At 43.6% G+C, this 20,596-nt stretch overlaps 1 long non-coding RNA gene and 1 other non-coding gene across 2 annotated transcripts; one reads left to right on the forward strand and one right to left on the reverse strand.

Moving 5' to 3' along the window:
• Positions 1-259: 259 nt before the first annotated feature.
• On the forward strand, positions 260-366 carry LOC113633182 (U6 spliceosomal RNA). Its single transcript, XR_003438097.1, has one exon. It is a non-coding gene; the product is annotated as a U6 spliceosomal RNA (small nuclear RNA).
• Positions 367-11,956: 11,590 nt separating this feature from the next.
• Positions 11,957-15,859, reverse strand: LOC113632738 (uncharacterized). The gene is made up of 3 exons (XR_003437938.1): positions 15,761-15,859; positions 14,932-15,024; positions 11,957-12,216 (listed from the first exon to the last, which is right to left on the reverse strand). It is a non-coding gene; the product is annotated as an uncharacterized LOC113632738 (long non-coding RNA).
• Between the last annotated feature and the right edge of the window lie 4,737 nt (positions 15,860-20,596).

Below are 20,596 nucleotides of genomic sequence, written 5' to 3' on the forward strand. Positions count from 1 at the left end.
CGTGCCCCGGTCCGGGAAGATCCCACCTGCCGCGGAGCGGCTGGGCCCGTGAGCCATGGCCTCGGAGCCTGCGTGTCCGGAGCCTGTGCTCCGCAACGGGAGAGGCCATGACAGTGAGAGGCCCGACCACCGCAAAAAAAAAAAAAAAAAAAAAATCAAAGTTTTCAAGAAAAATTCCAGCTCTGCAAGCCCAGATGTTTCTGTATCCTAGTAACATCCTAAAGAATGAAGAGATACGACACAAAACGAATGCTATCAAATGCTCCCTTTGGCAGCACATCTGCTAAAATTGGAAAAATACAGAGGAGATGGACAGGGCCCCTGTGCAAGGATGAGACCCAAATTCCTGAAGCATCTCATTTTTCAGGTACACTCATCACACACACAAAACAGTGACTGTGTGAGGAGATGTATGTTAATTACCTTGACCGTAGTCATTTCACTATGTATATCAAATCACCATGTTGGACCCCTTAAATATATACAATTTTTATTTATTGAATAAAATTTATAAAGAGAGAAAGAAAAGAGTCATCACCATAAAAACAACCAAACAAACAACCAAACAAAATGCTATCAAGATAACCTTCCTGTCACTGGAAGACACAAAATAGTGTAAAGTAGTTGCTGGAATCCCTAAGCATGACAAGGTTTTCCTCCTGTTTCTGGTGAATTCACAGCAGTGAAAAATGAATATTTTGCTTTTTTTTTTTTAATTTTCTTTCTTTAAGGCAGCCTGTTATCTGGGATCAAATAAGAACCTGAGTAGGAAAATAGGCCAGACCCAGGGAGGTGCCTTGTAGTTAGGCACCCCAGAGAAACAGAACCAATAGGAAATTGTGATATTGTGATTTATAATAAGAAGTATGTAGTTGGTGTTCATCCCCATTCCTGGCACAAAGCCCCTAAAACCCTTGGAATTTCCTAAGTGATGAGCGTTATAAACATGTCTACTGTTGTATTAATGAGGTGACTATTAGACTGTATCTTAGGATGGGGGCTGGTTGCCAGGAGAACCAACCATGTGATTAGAGTATTGGAACTTTCAGTCCCCAGTTCCTCTGGGGAGGGGAGAGGAGCTGGAAGTTGAACGCATTGCCAATGGCCAGTGATTTAATGAATCATAACTCTGTAATGAAGCCTCCATCAAACCCCAAATGGTTGGGTTCAGAGAGCTTCCAGGATGGTAAACACATGGAGATTTGGAGAGAGTGGCACACCGTGCCCTTTGCCCATACCTTTCCCTATGCATCTCTTCTTCCTGGCTCTTCCTGAGTTCTAGGTAATAAGCCAGTACTATAGTAAGTAAAATGTTTCAGAGTTCTGTGAACAGCTCTAGCAAATTAATTGAACCTTAGGAGGGTCATTGGAACCTCCAGTCTATAGCCAGTCAGTCAGAAGCACAGGTGACAACCTAGACTTTTGATTGGCATCTGAAGTGGCGGGGCGGGGGTGTGCAGCCTTATAGGACTGAGCCCTTAACCTGTGGGAGCTGATGCTACCTCCAAGTAAATAGTATCAGAATTCAGCTAGTGTCAGAGAATTTTTTGGTGTGTGGGAAAAGGCCACATGTCAAAACTGGGTGCAGAATTGGAGTTTCTGGTGCAGAAAACTGTGTTGGGTATGGAGGAAGCCGGGTCAGGTTGACTGGAGACAAAAGGACCAGCAAAGGCAAAAGATACTGCACAAGTTCAGGCAAAAGATAATGGATAATGGAGGCCTGAATTAGAGGTGGAGTAGTAGGGTGGATGGGGAAGAGGGAGTAGATTTTTTTTTTTTTTTTTTTTTGCGGTGCGCGGGCCTCTCACTGTTGCGGCCTCTCCCGTTGCGGAGCACAGGCTCTGGACGTGCAGGCTCAGTGGCCATGGCTCACGGGCCCAGCCGCTCAGCAGCATGTGGGATCTTCCCAGACCAGGGCACGAACCCGCGTCCCCTGCATCGGCAGGCGGACTCTCAACCACTGCGCCACCAGGGAAGCCCTAGATTTTTAAATAGACAAGACTTGGTGCTTGGTTGGATGAAAGGAGTGAAAAAAGGGGAAAGTCTAGAATGACTCCAAGGTTTCTGGCTCAAGCAACTTAAGTTGTCAAGGAATTGCCTGAAATAGGCAACTTTGGAGGAGGAACGAGTCTTGAGAAGAAAATGAGCTTAGTTTTGGAAACGTTGACGTTGGGGTGATTGTGGGACATCCAAGTGGAGATATTCACAACAGGCAGAGGGTTAAAGAAGCGCGAAGCCCGAGGGAGAGGTGAGTGAGGGGATATAGACTGGAGAGTCATCAGCACATGCTGGTGGCCCTTAACACCAGGTGAGTGGATGAAATTGCCCAGGGGAAACGTGTAGAGTGGGAACAGCGGTGAGTCATTAAGAACGTTAAAGTAGTGGGTGGTAAAGAGGACCCTCAAAGGAAGCTGAAGACGGAGGTCAGAGAGGTGGAGAGGAAACCACGAGAGAAGATTCATGGAAACCAGTGAGTAGCACATTTCAAGAAGGTAGCCACGGTCGTGAGCTAGAGGCTCTGGAGAAGTCAAGTAAGATGATTAACCATCGGATTCTGAGGTTGTTTCAAGATACAAGGAAGGGACTTAATTTACCTTAGGACAGTGGTTCTCAAACCTTAGCGTGCATCAGAATCACCCAGAGGGCTTGTTTAGAACATGCCTGGCTTCCAGAATTTCTGATTCAGTAGGTCTGGGGCAGGGCCTGAAAATGTGCATTTCTAACAAGTTCCCAGGTGGTCCTCATGCTGCCGTCTCAGGACCACACTGTGAGAACTACCGCCTTCAGCGTTACCATCCTCAGGGAAGTGAGGTAGCAGGGACGCCTTCATGGCAGCCACACAGTGACCCAGGGACACAGGGAGAACTAGGACACTGGCTCGTTGGAATTCCAGTCATGGAGGAGGTTCTGGTCTAACAGAGGGTTGAGAAGACAGGCCCCCTCTGCACAGAGTGAGGCCAGTTTCCCTCCCGGCAGCCATACCTGAGAGGGCATCACCCTTACGAAGGGCAATTTGGCAACAGCTATCAACGTAGCACTTGTATATTCCCTTTGACCCAGCAATCCTACTTTTGTGTAAAATAAGAATATAAATGTTTATATATAAATATATGTACATACTTGCAATTAAAGAAATTCTTTTTTTTTTTTTTTTTTTTTGCATGAAAAAATTCTTGAAGGATAAATGAGAAATAATAGTGGTTTCAGAGACCGGGGTGGGGTAGGACTGGAAGGATGGAGAACAGAGGTGGGAGATAAACATTTTACTGAATACTCTTTTATGCTTTTTTTAAAAAGCATTTGGACCATGTGACTCTATTATCTTTTTAAAATAGACTTTATTGTTTAGAACAGTTTTAGATGCACAGCAACACTGAGCAGAAGATACAGAGATTTCCCATATGCCCCCTGCCCCAGCACATGCACCGCCTCCCCATTATCCACATCCCCCATCACAGGGGTGCATTTGTTACAGTCGATGGACCAACACTGACACATCATTACCACCCAAAGTCCACAGTTTACATTAGGCTTCATCCTTGGCTTTGTATATCCTGTGGGTTTGGTTAAATGCATGATGACATGTACCCACCATTATAGTATCATACAGAGTAGCTTCACTGCCCTAAAACCCTCTGTGCTCTGCCTGTTCATCCCTCCTCCCCCCACCCCCTTCCCCTGGCAACTAAGTGTTAATCTTTTTTTTTTTTTTGCGGTAGGCGGCCCTCTCACTGTTTGTGGCCTCTCCCGTTGCGGAGCACAGGCTCCGGACACGCAGGCTCAGCGGCCATGGCTCACGGGCCCAGCCGCTCCGCAGCATGTGGGATCTTCCCGGACCGGGGCACGAACGCGTGTCCCCTGCATCGGCAGGCAGACTCTCAACCACTGCGCCACCAGGGAAGCCCTGTTAATCTTTTTAAAACTTAAAAATGTTTATTATTCAAAGAAATAGACTAATATCTTCAGTCCTGCTGCCTGGGTTTGGATCTCCTCCCTACCATGGCTGTGTAACCCATGGCACATGGATTAACTTGCTTAAGCCTCTGTTTTCTTATCTGTAAAGTGGAGGTGCTAATAGTATCTATGTTGTAAGACTGCTGAAAGATAATCTAAAATTTGAGAAGCATTCAGCTGGGCACCTGGCACTTAGTAAACACAAATCCAGGTACATACCATGGTTATCATCTGTCATCTTGTCATCTCTGTGGAGGCTGCCTTTCTTTGTCCCAGTGTGCATCTCACATTCATCCATCCAGAGGAAATCTGATTGGGTGACGTTGTCGTTATCCAATATGGAGCGTCTCTGTTAGACTCTTACAGACCCATATCATGGGTGGTTGGTCATTTTGATGTGCAGCCTATCCATAGCCACTTTGGGCTTGGGCCCCACCCCCAGACTAAACCACTGGCACCAGAAGCATAGTCCAGTGATATGACACAAGACAGAACAAGAACTGCCCCCCACCAATGCAACCAATTTCCTCAGAGGAGGGCTCTGGGGGTAGCAGGCATTCAGAACTCTTTGGCTTGTGCAGTACAGTTGGTTAGGAAAGGAAAAGAATCCAGAAAGAGCCTGGAAGAAAATGAGGGAGGACTTCCCTGGCGGTCCAGTGGCTAAGACTCTGTGCTCCCAGTGCAGGGGGCCCGGGGTTCGATCCCTGGTCAGGGAACTAGGTCCCACATGCCACAACTAAAGATCCCGCGTGCCGCAACTAAGACCCAGCACAGCCAAATAAATAAATAATTTTTTTTTTAATGAGGGAACAAGGGATTAAAAACTCTATTATTATTGGTTTAGGGTTGCTGGGAGGATTAATGGAATCAATCCACATACAGTATTTCTCGAAGTGCTGGGTGAACTGTAAGCACTCAATATATGGTAGCCTTGAGGATGGCAGTGATGATGGTGGTGATGACGATTATGACTGTTATCAGGTCTATTTGAGGCTGAAGAACAGGTACAGGTAGAATGATGGGGAGAGGGAGATAAAGGACGGATTGTACTCAAGAGAAAGGCCATTAGGGTTTAAGGTTTCAAAGCAGGAGTAGCTCCTGGGGATGTAACAGCCCAAGCCGAGGTCCTAAGAGTGGCAGTGTGACATGCATACACCTGGCAGCTCCGTCCTCCCTGCATCTACAGATAGACTGAGTGTCCAAGATCTGTATTCTCCTAGGGTCTCACGCAGTGCCCACTCCTCCTGCCTCGGATCCATGGGGAGTGCTCTGTCACTACCTGATGCCTTTTCAGAGGTACCCAATTCTCTCCCCTCCTAGGACTTCAGAAAGGGGCCAGTGTTTGAGGTCCTCCTGCCTGCAGAGCCACTGGATGCCACGTACTGGCAACTGGTGTGAGCCTGGGCTGCGGGGGAGGTTCCAGAACAGGAGACTATTTATAGCCTGGCACAGATGCCCAGTTCCCAGCTAAGGGAGGGGGCGTGGTAGATGGGAAGCAATCGTGCTTCCATCGTTTATTATTTTATTAACCACTTAGGAGACTGTATGCAGTGAGCGTCACCTGGTTTCATCTCTAGTTTTCCTGTTTGCGATTCCTTCCTGCTTCTTACCTCAAGAACAACATTCTTCCCCAGGGGCCAAAGAGGGGCCAGGGAGAAAATGAAATTGACCAAGTGACAATGAATGACGGCAAAGAAGGGATAAATATTCATCCGGCTCCATCAGCAGTGGGAGTGGGTCCAAAAAAACACTTAGCCTCACAAATTGCTCACTTATCCTCCCCATAGTGAGTTTGCTCCAAATGGTTTGGAAAACTATTGCCGCTAATCAAAGGCGTCAGGCCCTTTGCTGGAAGGGGGCCAAGCACGGGCCCAGCAGGAGTCTGAATTGTGCCCGGATTCATTATCTAGTCCAACATTTTAGTGGTAGGTTTTTGTTTGATTTCAAAGTGAGATGGTTAGGTCATTATTTGTTAAATTATAGCTTTTAATTAGCAGCTCCATTAAAATGAAAAGCCTGAGAGGCTCACATGCCTCTACGTTTTTGTTTGGAATTTATAATTGTTGCTATTTGGAAAAGATTAGCTGGGGGCGTTAAAGTTTGTTTGTTTGTTTGTTTGTTTGTTTTAAAGAAAATCCTCAAATTATATGCTGTTGGGGAGGGAGTGATGGGGGATGCCAGTAAGCTAGATACAAAGACCTTACAAGAATGCTATCTGTATTATTACCCATGCCCAGTGTTCTTATATTTGCAGAAAAAGAGGGGGGACAGATGTTTTATAATAATTCATACATTTTCCCCCAGGTTGAGCCCAAGATGGGAACTGAGGCATTAAGGGGTAGTGAATTTGCCAGAAGAGTGTTTAGCCAAGGCCCTGGTTACAGATGGAGTTTTGTTCACTGCTTACCCACTCCTGATTCCCCCAGAAGCTTGGGAAGATGGGGGGCCCTTGATCAGCCTTGGTAGATTTCTTCCCCTTGGCAATTTGGTTTCTGCGTTTGGGAGGAACGAGGAACATTCCTTATTCCTTGCTCCAACTTTGCGGCCATCATCCCACCTGGTTTAGCCCTTGTTCCGCTAGTTGCAGAACAATCTTAGATCCAGCAGGGGGCGCGCCACTGCCTGATTTACAGCTCGAGCCTCCCTCCCTTGCGAAACCACACCCCCACCATCTGCACAGAAAGTGTGCTTTTCTTCCCGTCTCTGTGTTGGTTTTCCTTCTCTGGTAACAGCAAGGATGTAGATTACAATCTCTGCACGTTGGGCTTCGGGCTGGGAGCGGCTGTCAAGGCAAGCGCTTTGGTTTTCTTCATCTTTTCACACCCAAAGAGAGCATCGCCGCCCACCCCATGGGGGCTAAGGCAGAGAGAGGACCCCGGTGTCTGAGCCATTTCCCTCAAGACTCCTTTGCTTTGTGCTCTGCAGGTCCCACCGACAGCAGGTGGGAAGCGTCTCTAGAGCGCGGGGTGAGCCCACATCCATCATCCCTCATCCGATCTCCTGTGGTGCTTGGGCATCTTGTACCATTGGGCCACAAATCCCATTAGAGCAAAGATCAGGGTTGTCCTCTGATCTATTACCGACACATGTATCACGGATACATGATACATAATGAATGAATGAATGAATTCATATAAACCTTTCTTTAATTATTTCATTCTTTCATGTACTGAGCAAGCACTCTGTGCCAGACACTGAGATTAAAATATAATCCCAGTCTTCAAGGAGATTATAGCCTGGAGACAGAGACAGACATGAATCTGGGCAACTAGAATTTCCAGCTTCCCCTAGTTAGTGGTTAACTAACTTCATTTAGTCAGCAAAATCACACCAGTCACATAGTAAGGATACATACTGGCTGGACACGACAACATCCTTCTGAAATTCAACCACCTCTTACCTTGGCAGTGAACTTGACTCCCACCCTCTTTCCCAGGGTTGTGGGGCAGGGGAGGTTCCAGTTCAGATGCCCTTAGTCTCCTATTACTCTGAAGCTCCAGATTACGCTCTACGTCCCATATCTCCTGTGGAACCAGGCCACCTTGCCGAGGTCACTTTTGACCCAAAGCCCTTTGGCTGTGCGTCAGGGTCTCTGTGAATGATTTTTCCCTCAGGAGGGGAGATGTGAAAATAGCCCATTAATAAATAACACTTTGTCCTGAAGGACTTTTGGACGTATGCTGTTATTGATGTTTTGTTTGTTTTGATTTTGCTTTAGAGTATAGATTTGATGTTCCACCTCCCCATCTTGCTTTCATCTTTATTCTTAATGATCACATTTTATTCCACTTATAGGAGTAATCAAAGAGGTAAAACCCTCTGCCTGTGGGGGAGAACAGCACAGATAAGAAGCCCAGAAATAGGAACTGTTTTCTGATGAGAAAATGTCCAATTTTATAGGAGATTAGCTTTGAGTATTGGAGGGAGGGTTATCATTATGGCCTGAAGCAACTATACGTAGCTCTAGAGTTCTGATGGCCAAGAAAGGTGGAATAAATGTTTGGGAAGTGTTTTAATATTTTGATCTCTGAAAAAGGCTAGAGCGTGAAATAAGTAAACGAAAAGACTTTAACGCTTTTGGACTCTTGGAGCAAAAAAAAAAAAAAAACCCACAAAAAATTAACCTTTATAATTTCATGGTATTGAAATTTTACTAGAATTAAATTGTTTTAAATCACACAATTGCTCCAGCTCCAGCTGTGTGCGCTGGTGTGAATCAAATACTGTCTGTCATTTAGATTACACTTCTCCCCTCCGTAGCCCCCCAGCAAGGGTCCCAATGACTACAATTAAAACCACTGCACTACATGGTTTCGCAAGGGAATTCTAACAAACCTTTAAAGAGAAGATAATCCCAGGGCTGTTTAAACATGCTATATAGAAAAAAGAGGAACTTTTCCAAAATCTTTTAGAAATATGAGCGCAAGACTGATACCAATCCAGTAAAGACTTCATTAAATATAAAAACATAGGTGCAGGTCATTAATTACTATTAATGCAAAAAGTTCAATTACAATATTAATAAAAGGAATATAGCATAGTAAAATTAATATATCATATGGAGTTTGTTCCAGGAATTCAAGGGTGGTTCAACATATAGACCTCTACTACCAAAACCCAGAACATCCTCTTCTGGTAGTAGTGGACTAGATAATTTAGAAGAATACTTTCCACAAAGAAAAATCTTTAAGTTAGACAAAGTATAACAAAAATATTTTAGTAAGAGTTAATAAGATAGGGATCAATTACCGAATGAGGTTCTGGGAGAGGTTGGGAAAGTGGGTTGGTGAGCAGAGCACTTGGGGTCACTTTTTCCAGAAAATGTGCTGAGAGTCTAAGATGTACTTTGTGCAGTCCCATAGGGATGGGGGACAAAAGATGGAATCCACCTAGAGTAGGGACTGTGGTTCCATCCCATAGTATTTAATTCAGATAGAATCTAGAAGCAGTGGGGGAATAGATTGATTTCTCAGTATATAGTATTGGAACAACTGGGTAGCCACTTGAAAAACAAAGTTGGATTCAGACTTCACACTACATATGAGGATAAATTCCAATTGAATCAAAGTTCGAAATGGAAGAAAAATGAAATCATGAAAATAATAGAAGAAAATATGAGAGGATTCTAACTCCAAAGGGAGTAAGGCCTTTCTCATTATATCACAAAATCCAAAAGCCACTAAAAATAAATTGATACATTTGGCTACATAAAAAATTTTGCAATGCAAAATATAAACAAAGACAAATGATAAACTTGGAAAAATATGTTCAACTCAAATCACAGGCAAAGAGTTAATTTCCATAATATATACAGAGGAAAAGATTACTAGCCCAAGAGAAAAGTGGGCAAAAGATGGTCCACAGATGGTTCACAAAAAAGAAAAGAGAAATGACTCTTATTATAAAAAGATGCTCAACCCTAGTCATATGAGAAATGCAAATTAAAACCACATTGAGGTATCATTTTTCACCCATTATACTGGTAAAATCCAAAAATTTGAAATCAGACTGAATGGGTCAGAAAACAAGCATTCTCACACGTTACCAGTAAGAGGGTAAAATGACACCCCCTATCAAGGGCAATTTGTCAGTATTTATCAAAATTACAAATGTTTATACTCTGATCTAGCAGTCCCAGAATTTTTTCCTGCAGATAGCCTTACACATGTGCAAAATGATATTCATAATTACGTAATGGCAAAAGAATGGAAACAGCTAAATGTTCAACAATAAAGGATTGGTTAAATAAATTATGGTCCCTCCATATGTTGGAATATTATACAGCTGTAAAAAGAGAGTAAGGAAATTCCTTATGTATTTTATGGAAAGTTCAGCAAGGTACGTTCTAACAAAAAAAGGCAAAGTCCGGAGCAGTGTGCTACCATTTGGGTAAAAAAAGAAAGAGAGAAAAATAACGTATACCCATAGTAGTTGGTATACACATAATTTTTCTAGAAGGATAAACAAAAAACTAAAATCAAGAGTCACCTATTAAGGGACATGGGTACTGAGTGGATGGGAAAAGGGTAGGAGGGAGACTTTTTGCTACCTGTGTTTTGTTTTATTGGATGTTTGAACAATGTGGATGCCTTATTTATTTATACCTCTGAGGTGTAACGTTCAGTGTCATGGCCAACCTCCTAACCCACTATTAAAGTAGCAGATGGACTCTATTTCCCAGCAACCAGAAGAGATTGCCCTGAGATGAACTCTCTTCTGGCCAAAGGCACTGATTTCTAATCACCAGCTGGGCTTGGAATGCAGCTGACGTGGTTTATGAGACAGAATGGAGCTAACAGGCCCCTACTTCAATTTTACCTCTAACTTTGACGTAAGAAACAATTTTTTAATCGTGGTAAAATATACATAATATAGAAGTAACCATTTTAACCATTTTTTATTGAAGTATAATTGATTTACAATGTTGTGTTAATTACTGCTGTACAGCAAAGTGATTCAGTTATACATATATATACATTCTTTTTTAAAATATTCTTTTCCATTATGGTTTATCATAGGATATTGAATATAATTCTCTGTGCTATACAGTAGGACCTTGCTGTTTATCCATTCTATATATAAAAGCTTACATCTGCTAATCCCAACCTCCCACACCAGCCCTCCCTTAACCCCTCCCCCTTGGCAACCACCAGACTGTTCTCTATGTCTGTGAGTCTGTTCCTGTTTCACAGATAGGTTCGTTTGTGTCCTATTTTATTTTCTTTTATTAAAATTTTTTTAAAAATTTATTTATTTATTTTTGGCTGCATTGGGTCTCCACTGCTGTGCGTGGGCTTTCTCTAGTTGTGGCGAGTGGGGGCTCCTCTTGTTGCGGAGCACAGGCTCTAGGCGTGTGGGCTTCAGTAGTTGTGGCACATGGGCACAGTAGTTGTGGCACACAGGCTTAATTGTTCCATGGCATGTGGGATCTTCCCAGACCAGGGATTGAACCCACGTCCCCTGCATTGGCAGGTGGATTCTTAACCACTGCACCACCACCAGGGAAGTCCCCTGTGTCATATTTTAGATTCCACATATAAGTGATATCATATGGTATTTGTCTTTCTCTTTTTGACTTACTTCACTTAGTATAATAATCTCTAGTTGCAACCATGTTGCTGCAAATGGCATTATTTCATTCTTTTTTATGGCTGAGTAGTATTCCATTTTATGTAGGTACCACACCTTCTTTATCCATTCATCTGTCAATGGGCATTTAGGTTGTTTCCATGTCTTGGCTATTGTGAATAGTGCTGCTGTGAACATAGGGGTGTATGTATCTTTTTTGAATTATAGTTTTGTCAGCATTTTAACCACTTTTAAGTGTACAATTCAGTGGCATTAAATACATTCACAATGTTGTGCAGCCATCTCCACCATCCATCTCCAGAAAATTTTCATCATCCCAGATAGAAAGTCTGTACCCATTAAACAACAATTCCCCATCCCTCCTTCTCCCCAGCCCTTGGTAACTACTGTTCTACTTTTTGTCTCTATGAATTTGCCTATTCTCATATAAGTGGAATCATACAATATTTGTTCTTTTGTGCCTGGCTTATTTCATTTAGCATAATATATTTTTTATAAATTTATTTATTCATTTATTTTAATTTTTGGCTGCATTGGGTCTTTGCTGCTGCACGCGGGTTTTCTCTAGTTGCAGAGAGTGGGGGCTACTCTCTGTTGTGATACATGGGCTTCTCATTGTGGTGGATTCTTTTGTTGCAGAGCACGGGCTCTAGGTGCATGGGCTTCAGTAGTTGTGGTTTGCGGGCTTCAGTAGTTGTGGCTCGCGGGCTCTAGAGCGCAGGCTCAGTAGTTGTGGTGCATGGGCTTAGTTGCTCCGTGGCACGTGGGATCTTCCCGGACCAGGGCTTGAACCCGTGTCCCCTGAATTGGCAGGCGGATTCTTAACAACTGCGCCACCAGGGAAGCCCCATTTAGCATAATATTTTGAAGGTTCATCCATGTTGTAGCATGCACCAGAATTTCATTCCTTTTTTATGACTGAGTAATATTCCATTGTATAGATATACCACATTTTAGTTCTTCATTCATCAGTTGATGGATATTTGATTTCTTTCCACTTTGCGGCCATTGTGGATAACGCTGCTACGAACGTCAGTGTCCAAGTATCTGTTTGAGTCCTTGCTTTCAGTTCTTTGGGGAACATATACCTGGGAGTGAAATTGCCCTTATTTTGGCTTTTAACCAAATGAGCTAACCAGAGCAACCCTCCTCAAAGATTGTGAAGACTCTTGACTGCAAGGAAAATCAGGAAGAAAGTTAAAATACAAACCATTAAACAATGTAAAACAGCCAAGCACCGTCTACACATAAATGCATCACAACCAAAATGAACGTGAGGCAACTGAATGCCACGGGCTTTGATGTCGTCGACTTTTTCCCACAGGTGATCCACAGCTGTGCTGGTATCTCAGGTTTGTCTTCATCCCAGGGCCGGAAGGATTTCAAAGGATGCCTGGCACTCCCCCTATAGGAAGCACAGATGGATCTGCAGTTTCTACCTACTCACAGGTAAATTGGAACCTGAGCTGTGCCTCATGGGATTTTTGGCACTCAGCAAAGCTGCCCTGTGGTGGCACTAATGTATCATTTGCTTTTTGAACTCTGAAAAAGGCCGCTGGCAAGCTTAATGATTTGCTGGTGGCGTTCTGACCTCCTCTGAGAGGGCTTCTGGGCAGGGGCATCCTAAACGGCATTAAACCTGAGGCAAGGTATCACCAAATTTGTGAAATAAGCACCCTGCCCTTCTCACTTCTCTGGCATCAGTTTTTACTCATCCCGAACAGTGGGTGAGTGGCTATTGGCAAGGCTGCTTCCTCTATGTAAAACTTCTCAAAACCCTCCTACAGTGGGTCACTTGTGAAGTCCCACAGTTGACCACGGAGAAGCGCCTGTTAGGTACATAGCCGCCCCACATTCACCCTGTGTGCAGTTCTCACTGTGGCTTGCTGCCAGGCAGATGGCAGAAGAGGCTCACCCTTAACTCCAAGAAGATAAGGGAGGGATCATGTACGCAAAAACAGCTTCCTCTGCCTTGAGGAGTTGAAAGAATGACACAATGAACTCTTGGAATCGGGAGAGCTCTTTTTTGAGTACGCTTAGTTCAACACAGAGCAGATATTTTTGTTTGCCACCCCCTCTTCTGTCCACACCACCCTAATTTCTCATGGGGGAATTAACCCTTCCCTGGTTCGCAGCCATGTGGTACTTTTTGTTTTTTGGTTTTTTATAGCCGTGCCACGTGGCTTGCGGGAGATCCCCGAGCAGGAATCAAACCCATGCCCCCTGCAGTGGAAGCACGGAGTCCTAACCACTGGACCACCAGGGAATTCCCTCAGCCACGTGGTTTAGATATACCTAACCCTGCCCCACAGTTCCAGGGATGGATTCTGATTAGCTTAAGACAGAGTGTCCCAGCCCTTGGATGCAGTGATTAGTTTAAAATGAGCAGTTAACCCAAGCCAGTAAGATGCAAGGAAATGTTTGCTGGTGTTTCTGGGAAGGAGAAGCCCCCTTTTGGGGCAGAAGTATGCAAATAAGGAAGGATGTAACCTCAGGAGTGCCTGGCAGCCATTCTGCTACCATGAGGGAGAGCATGCCTGAGATTAAAACTGAGGACGTTGAGAAACCAACAGAGAGAAATTGGGCACACTGTTTGAACCTATATCAAGCCCCACCTGAAGTTAACCCCATCTCTGAACCATTCAGTTATGTGAGCCAATAAATGACCTTTATTTTTTTAAGCCAATTTGAGTTGGAGTTTCTATTACTTGCAGCATAAAGTTGTCCAGCTAATTCAAGGCTTCATAATCAATGCTACAAGAAATCTAGATCTTCCAGTGAGAGAAAATTGTTAGTTGTTTCCGTGATGTGTTACTGGAAGTTCAGCAGAGGATAAGGGCAGGAGGATGGAAAGCATGTGAAGAGAAAGTTTGGTGTCTGGCCCAAAGAAGTGAGAGTCCCGACTGAAGACTACTTATTCAGGAGGGGAGTTGCTATGCCCCAGGTGATGGCATGAGAACCATTCTTGTATAAATTGAAGAAAGAAGACAAGTTTGTCTTGGTCTGATCTCCCCCTACTATTCTCATTTCCTCTATAAAATGAGGATGTTGGATTTGGTGAGCTCCAGCATTCTTAAAGAGCACAGGCTTCCGAACCTCACATACCTGAGATCGGATCCTAACATCAGCTGAACAACCTCAGTCAAGTTACTTAACCTCTCTGAGCCTCATTTTCCTCAGCTACAAAATATGGGTATCGATTATACCTTCCACACAGTGATTTTTGTGACGACCTAATGAAATACCACGTATGAAGGTGCTAGCACAGTGCCTGGCATATGGTAAATATCCTATAAATATCAGCTCTCCCTCCCCCACCCCACTGCCATCTCTGTAAGTATAGAACAAAGGGTGGGCAACCTCTTGCTGACGGGGCCAAGTCTGGCTCCTGCTTTTGTAAATAAAGCTTTATTGGAACACAACTGTGCTCATTCATTTACACATTGTCTATGGCTGCTTTCTAGCTCTAAGCAGAGTGTTGAGTAGCCAGGACAGAGACTGTATGGCCCACAACACCTGAAATATTTACTGTCTGGCTCTTTACAGAATAAGCTTCCTGATGTAGAACATAAGGCCTGATCTAGATTAAGGAACCTGAGTCATTTTGCCAGCAAGGAGGGGAAGTGTTGGGAGGGTATAAAGAAACTTCTTGATGCCTCTTGAATCTTTCATGCTGACTCTGGCGGCCAGTCTCAAAGGAGAATAACACACGGCAGGAAAAAATCCCAGGGAAATAGTCAAACGTGGTTCAGGATTCAAACCTTCCCCAGTACTTGAGGAAAGGGGCCGAAAGGAAGGTTGTCTCTCTAGATATCACACACACACACACACACACGCACGCACACAGCTACAAGGACGTGACCAGACTTTTTTTTTTTAAGTACTTACACAAAAATAGTAAATGTTGCAATAGGTCTGGGATGCTGTTCTGGTGAGAAGAAACAACTTCCTTTGGGGCACCATTTTCTGTGGGTGTGGCATCTGGAAGAGATTATGTCAGGGTCACGAGCATTTGTTGATCACGGGATGCTTGGGTGGCCCCAGCACTGACTGGAGCTGAGTTTAATGCCTCAAATAGATTACCTGACCCACTGTCCAGAGCAATGTATGGTTTCCTCTGTACCTGTAACTGTATGAGAAAATGGCCCGCCCCACAGATCTAGCTGTTGCCCTTCTAGGTGGTACTGACCCACGGTAATTCACCATGACTTTCCGTGCAGATTGAGTGCAACTTACACCCCTCTGAGCTGCACAGCCATCTCCATAGAAGATACTATCACTGGTAACTCAGCTTCTTCCTTAAACAGATAACACGAGGCACACATGCCACTGAAAAATGTGTGTTTTTTTTTCCCTTTTTAAATTGAAATATAGCTGACATACAACATTATGTTAGTTTCAGGTGGTGGTGTTTTTCTTAGCAAGACACACCTTACTGGGTGAGGCCAGGGGCGCCCCGGCCCTGCTTGAGTAACAAAATACCTCAAGGCACTTTTTTTTGTTTGTTTTGGGTGGTTTTTGTTTGTTTGTTTGTTTGCTTTTAGCCTTTGCTCTGTGAGAGAAGCCCCCACCTCTGTGTATTTCTGGGTACTCGGGGCTGGAGACCATTCCCCAACCCCATCACCCCCACTTCCTGGAGAAGTAGTTCTGATTAACTTGCTCTGTCTTTCTTCCTTTCTCCCTGTCTCTCTTAGAAAAACATAAACTGTGTGCTTACCTCATGGCACGTCTCACCCTCTTGTGATGATGACACAGCCTGCATTGCCCCGACCGCAGCCCCTCCAGGATCTGGATGGGGCTGCTTTAATGCTTCAGCTGCCCTTTGGCGCTTCCTGTGCTTAGGAGCTGGTCAGCTGCTTAGATGTTCTGCCAGTGACACCAGAGAGAGGCTTGCTGGTGTGGACTGGAACCACCCCCCACCAGTCCTGAGCCAGGAACTCTGAAGGGAGAAAATGTTTCTAAACTAGGAACTCTCAGTGCATGGAGATGGAAGGGGTTACAAACCTTGCCTTCGAACCTGGAAGGGATTTCAAATCATTTCCTCCAACTTCCCCATTTTATGGATGGGGAAACTGAGGGCTTGAGGGGTGATGTGGTTTCCCCAAGACACCCAGCTGGCTCTTGGCAGCTCTGCAAATCAAGTCCCAGGTCCTCTTTGTCACATCAAATGGTAAAGCGCATTATTGCCGTTGTGCAGCTGCGTCCAGCACCAAGCGAAGGCAGGCACTTGGTCTGGCTTTTCTCAGAACGTGGTCCTTCTCATGAGAGACAGGTGGGCGCGGGGCAATGACCGACGTCTCTCCTCCCGTTTTCATCACAAAATGCCAAAGCCTGTAGGGTAGTGATTCCCAGAGCGTGGTGCTCATACCACAGGTGGGTTGTACATGAGATGATTTCAGGCGACCCACTTATTAAGTGTTAACCCTAACCCTAACCAGGTAACCTCTTAATATTTATTTCATGTATATTTATGTTAATGTGCACTAGGGAAGTATATAAGTGGACACCAAATCTATTCATGTTTATTATGCTTGTATATGACCACTTAGGAGGGGGTGGTGCTCATTAACTAAAAATATATTCAGTCAATAATAGCATGCGTGATTTGTTAATTGGGAAAAGACATACTAAGCAGATGACTGAAGTTCAGGAAATGCGGTGTGGAGGATACCAACGATTTGGGGGAAGAGACTTAAACCACTGACTTGCCAGTGATGAAGAAACACCCCCTCAGCCTCATTAATCACCAGACAAATGCAGAATGAAAGTAGAATGAGATAACAATTTTCCACCTTTCAGTTTGGTCAGGATTATATAGTTTGTTCTCACTTCAGCGGCACATATACTAGATGTAGAATGACACAGAGAGCCTTGGCAGGGTCCCTGGGCACAGATGACATGCAAAGTGATGACCAATCCCGTGAGGCTGTTATGTGAGTAATCGAATTAGTATTATTGAGAACAGGGGCTCTTTTCTGAGGAGGAAGAAGGAGAAAGTGAGATCTTTGAGAGTAAGTGAAAACTCTGTCATCCTGAATATTAATGGCAAAATTCACTATACACTCATGACATGGTTTAAATGTATATATTTCTTAGCTTTTTCCCCTGAAAAGACCTATAAACAATGACCAACCCAGTAGCAATAAACGCCACTAATACCTTGACTGAGGTCTCCAAATGCCATTTCCCACTAAAAAGAACCAGAGCTCTTTGGAGAACAACTGATTTTATGTCTAGGACAGGAAATATATAAGATAAGCCTGAAATATCTTGTCAAACAAGAAAGCAACAAAACTATCAAAGACTACTAGAGTGATGTCAAAAGGCCTCAGAAGTTACCTTCAAGAAGCTCCCGCTGGCCAAAGATGGGAGAATTTGAATGTCAAGAAGGTTAATAACTATACTAGAACAAAATGCATAAATACACTTAAATCCCTGAATTTATCATTATACTAAAAACAAGTCAAAACAAAAGAAAACCTCACTGGTTACTTTTCAAGGATACCAGTGAACCAACTCAATTTTAAAAATTGGAAATAACGGTAGAGTCAAGTAATCATCCTGTGTTTCATATATGAACTATACCTCTGGGTCAACAAATAGTTGATGAGGGGAAGTTTCCTTTTTGTTTCTTGGGTTTTTTTGCTCTTTTAAAAAATTTTTTTATTTATTTAATTTTGGCTGCATTGGATCTTTGTTGCTGCACACAGGCTTTCTCTAGTTGCAGAGAGCGGGGGCTACTCTTAGTTGCAGAGCACAGGCTCTAGGCGCACAGGCTTCAGTAGTTGTAGCACGCGGGCTTCAGTAGTTGTGGCTCACGGGCTCTAGAGCACAGGCTCAGTAGTTGTGGTGCATGGGCTTATTTGCTCCACGACATATGGGATCTTCCCAGACCAGGCCTCAAACCCCTGTCCCCTGCATTGGCAGGCAGATTCTTAACCACTGCGCCACCAGGGAAGCCCGAAGTTTCTCTTTATAGGCATTTTCCTGCTGCTACATGGGGAAGGAATGATGGCATAACACCTTTTGCACTCATCATGAAGAAAAGACATGATGACATGATTACCATCGAGGGAAGAACACAACTCCATCTGCAAAACAGTCCTACCCTCTCCCCCATATTAAATCTGATCAAGGCTCTAGATCTAACTACCAATTCACAGAAGGGACATGTTAAAGGATTCCATGAGGTTCCCATCAGCAAAATACAGACTGTGGGAAACTCTACAGGATAAACTATCTAATGTTTTTAACAAATAAGTTACAAGGACAGATGAAGGTAGGGGTTGAGGGGACATGGAAGGAGAACCTATAAGTTAAAAGAGACTTATAGACTGTAATCTATGGGATGTTTTGAATCCTGATTCAAGCAAACTACCAATAAAATTATGAGACAATAGGGAAATCGAAGACTGATATTTGATGATATTAAGGAACTATTTTTTTACTTTATTGAAGTATAGTTCATTTACAATGTTGTGTTAATTTCTGCTGTATAGCAACGTGATTCAGTTATACATGTATATACATTTTTTTGCATATTCTTTTCCATTCTGGTCTATCACAGGATATCGAATATATTCCCTGTGCTGTAGAGTAGAACCTTGTTGTTTATCCATCCTATATATAATAGTCTGAATCTGCCAGTCACAAACTCCCAGTCCATCCCTTCCCCACCCCCTCTCCCCCTTGGCAACTACAAGTCTGTGCTCTATGTCTGTGAGTCTGGTTCTGTTTCATAGGTAGGTTCATTTGTGTCATATTTTAGATTCCACATATAAGTGATATCATATGGTATTTGTCTTTCTCCTCCTGACTTACTTCACTTAGTATGATAATCTCTAGGTCCATCCATGTTGCTGCAGTTGGCATTATTTCATTCGTTTTTATGGCTAAGTAGTATTGCATTGTATGTATGTACCACGTCTTCTTTATCCATTCATCTGTCGATGGGCATTTAGGTTGTTAAGGGACTATTGTTAATTTATTGAGTTGTCATCAGGGGATTGTGGTTGTTTTGTTTTGTTTTGTTTTTTTTGCGGTACGCGGGCCTCTCACTGTTGTGGCCTCTCCCGTTGCGGAGCACAGGCTCCAGACACGCAGGCTCAGCAGCCAGCTGCTCCGCGGCACGTGTGATCTTCCCAGACCGGGGCACGAACCTGTGTCCCCTGCATCAGCAGGCAGACTCTCAACCACTGCGCCACCAAGGAAGCCCAGGTACAGGATTTTTAAGGGTAATTTAACAGTGTCTATCCATATGTCAAGGGTACCTATACTCTGACCCAGAAATTCCACTTCTGGGAATCTAACCTAAAGGAATACTCAACAAGGATGTTTCCTGCAACTTTGTTAGTGTTTGCAAGAAAACTGCAAATACTGACAACATCTATCAATAGTGGATATTTCAATAAACCACTGTTAGCAATAGCAGGAGTAGGCAAACGCCTGCACTGTCTGTCAGTAGCAGATGTTTAAATAAATTATGGTACATCTATACAGTGGACTGCCATGAATCTATTAAAAATAATGAGGAAGATCCACACCTGCGGTAAAATAAAAAATAAACCGTTAATCTCTGTCCCTAGTTCCTGGCTCAGAGCTCCTAAACCCTTGGAGTTTACTGTCTATTGTAAGTTAATGAGGTGACTCATGATAGGGGGCTAGATATCTTCAGGATGGGGACTGGTGGCCAGACAAACCAACCACAAGATTAGAACTGCTTAGAACTGCCTCCCCCTCTAGGGAGGAGAGGGGACCTGGAAGTTGAGTTCAATCACCAGTGGCCAGTCATCTAAACAATCATGCCTACATAATGAAACTTCCATAAAAACCCCTAAACAGCACAATTCAGAGAGCTTCTGAGTTGGTGAACACATCCGTGTCCTGGGAGGGTGGTGAAACCCAAGCCCTGCTACACTGAGGACCTTCCAGACCTCTCCCTGTGTACCTCTTCACCTGGCTGTTCATTTGTAGCCTTTATAATAAGCTGTAGTAGTACATATAATGTTTTCTTGAGTTCTGTGGGTTGTTTTAGCAAATTATCAAACCTCAGGGTAGGGTATGGGAATCCTCAAATTTGTAGTTCACTGGGCAGAAGTGTGGGTAGCCTGGGCCCCCATTTGTGGCTGGCATCTGAAGTAGGGGCAGTCTTGTGGGACTGAGCCCTTAACCTGTGGGATCTGACTTACTTCAGGAAGTTGGTGTCAGAATTGAATTAAATTATTAGTGTCAGAGAATTGTAGGATTGATTGGTGTCAGAAGGAAAAAAATCACACAACATGTATTGTCATAGAAGGATCTCCAAGACCTATTTGAGGTTAATTTTTTTTAATAGCAATTTTTGGTTCATTGGGAAGAGTGCAAATTCTCTTATTGTAAAACAAAACATTTACAAAGCCACAGTAATACAAACTGTGGTGCTGGCATAAAGACAGACACATAGTCCAATGGAACAGAATAGAGGGCCCAGAAATAAACCTTCATATTATGGTAAAATGATCTTTCACAAGAGTTCTAAGACCACACCATGGGGGAAAGAACAGTCTTTTCAACA

Source organism: Aethalodelphis obliquidens, unplaced genomic scaffold (assembly GCF_003676395.1).
Source record: "Aethalodelphis obliquidens isolate GAN/ISIS:26980383/991018 unplaced genomic scaffold, ASM367639v1 scaffold38, whole genome shotgun sequence".
NCBI classification, from domain to species: Eukaryota; Metazoa; Chordata; class Mammalia; order Artiodactyla; family Delphinidae; genus Aethalodelphis; species Aethalodelphis obliquidens.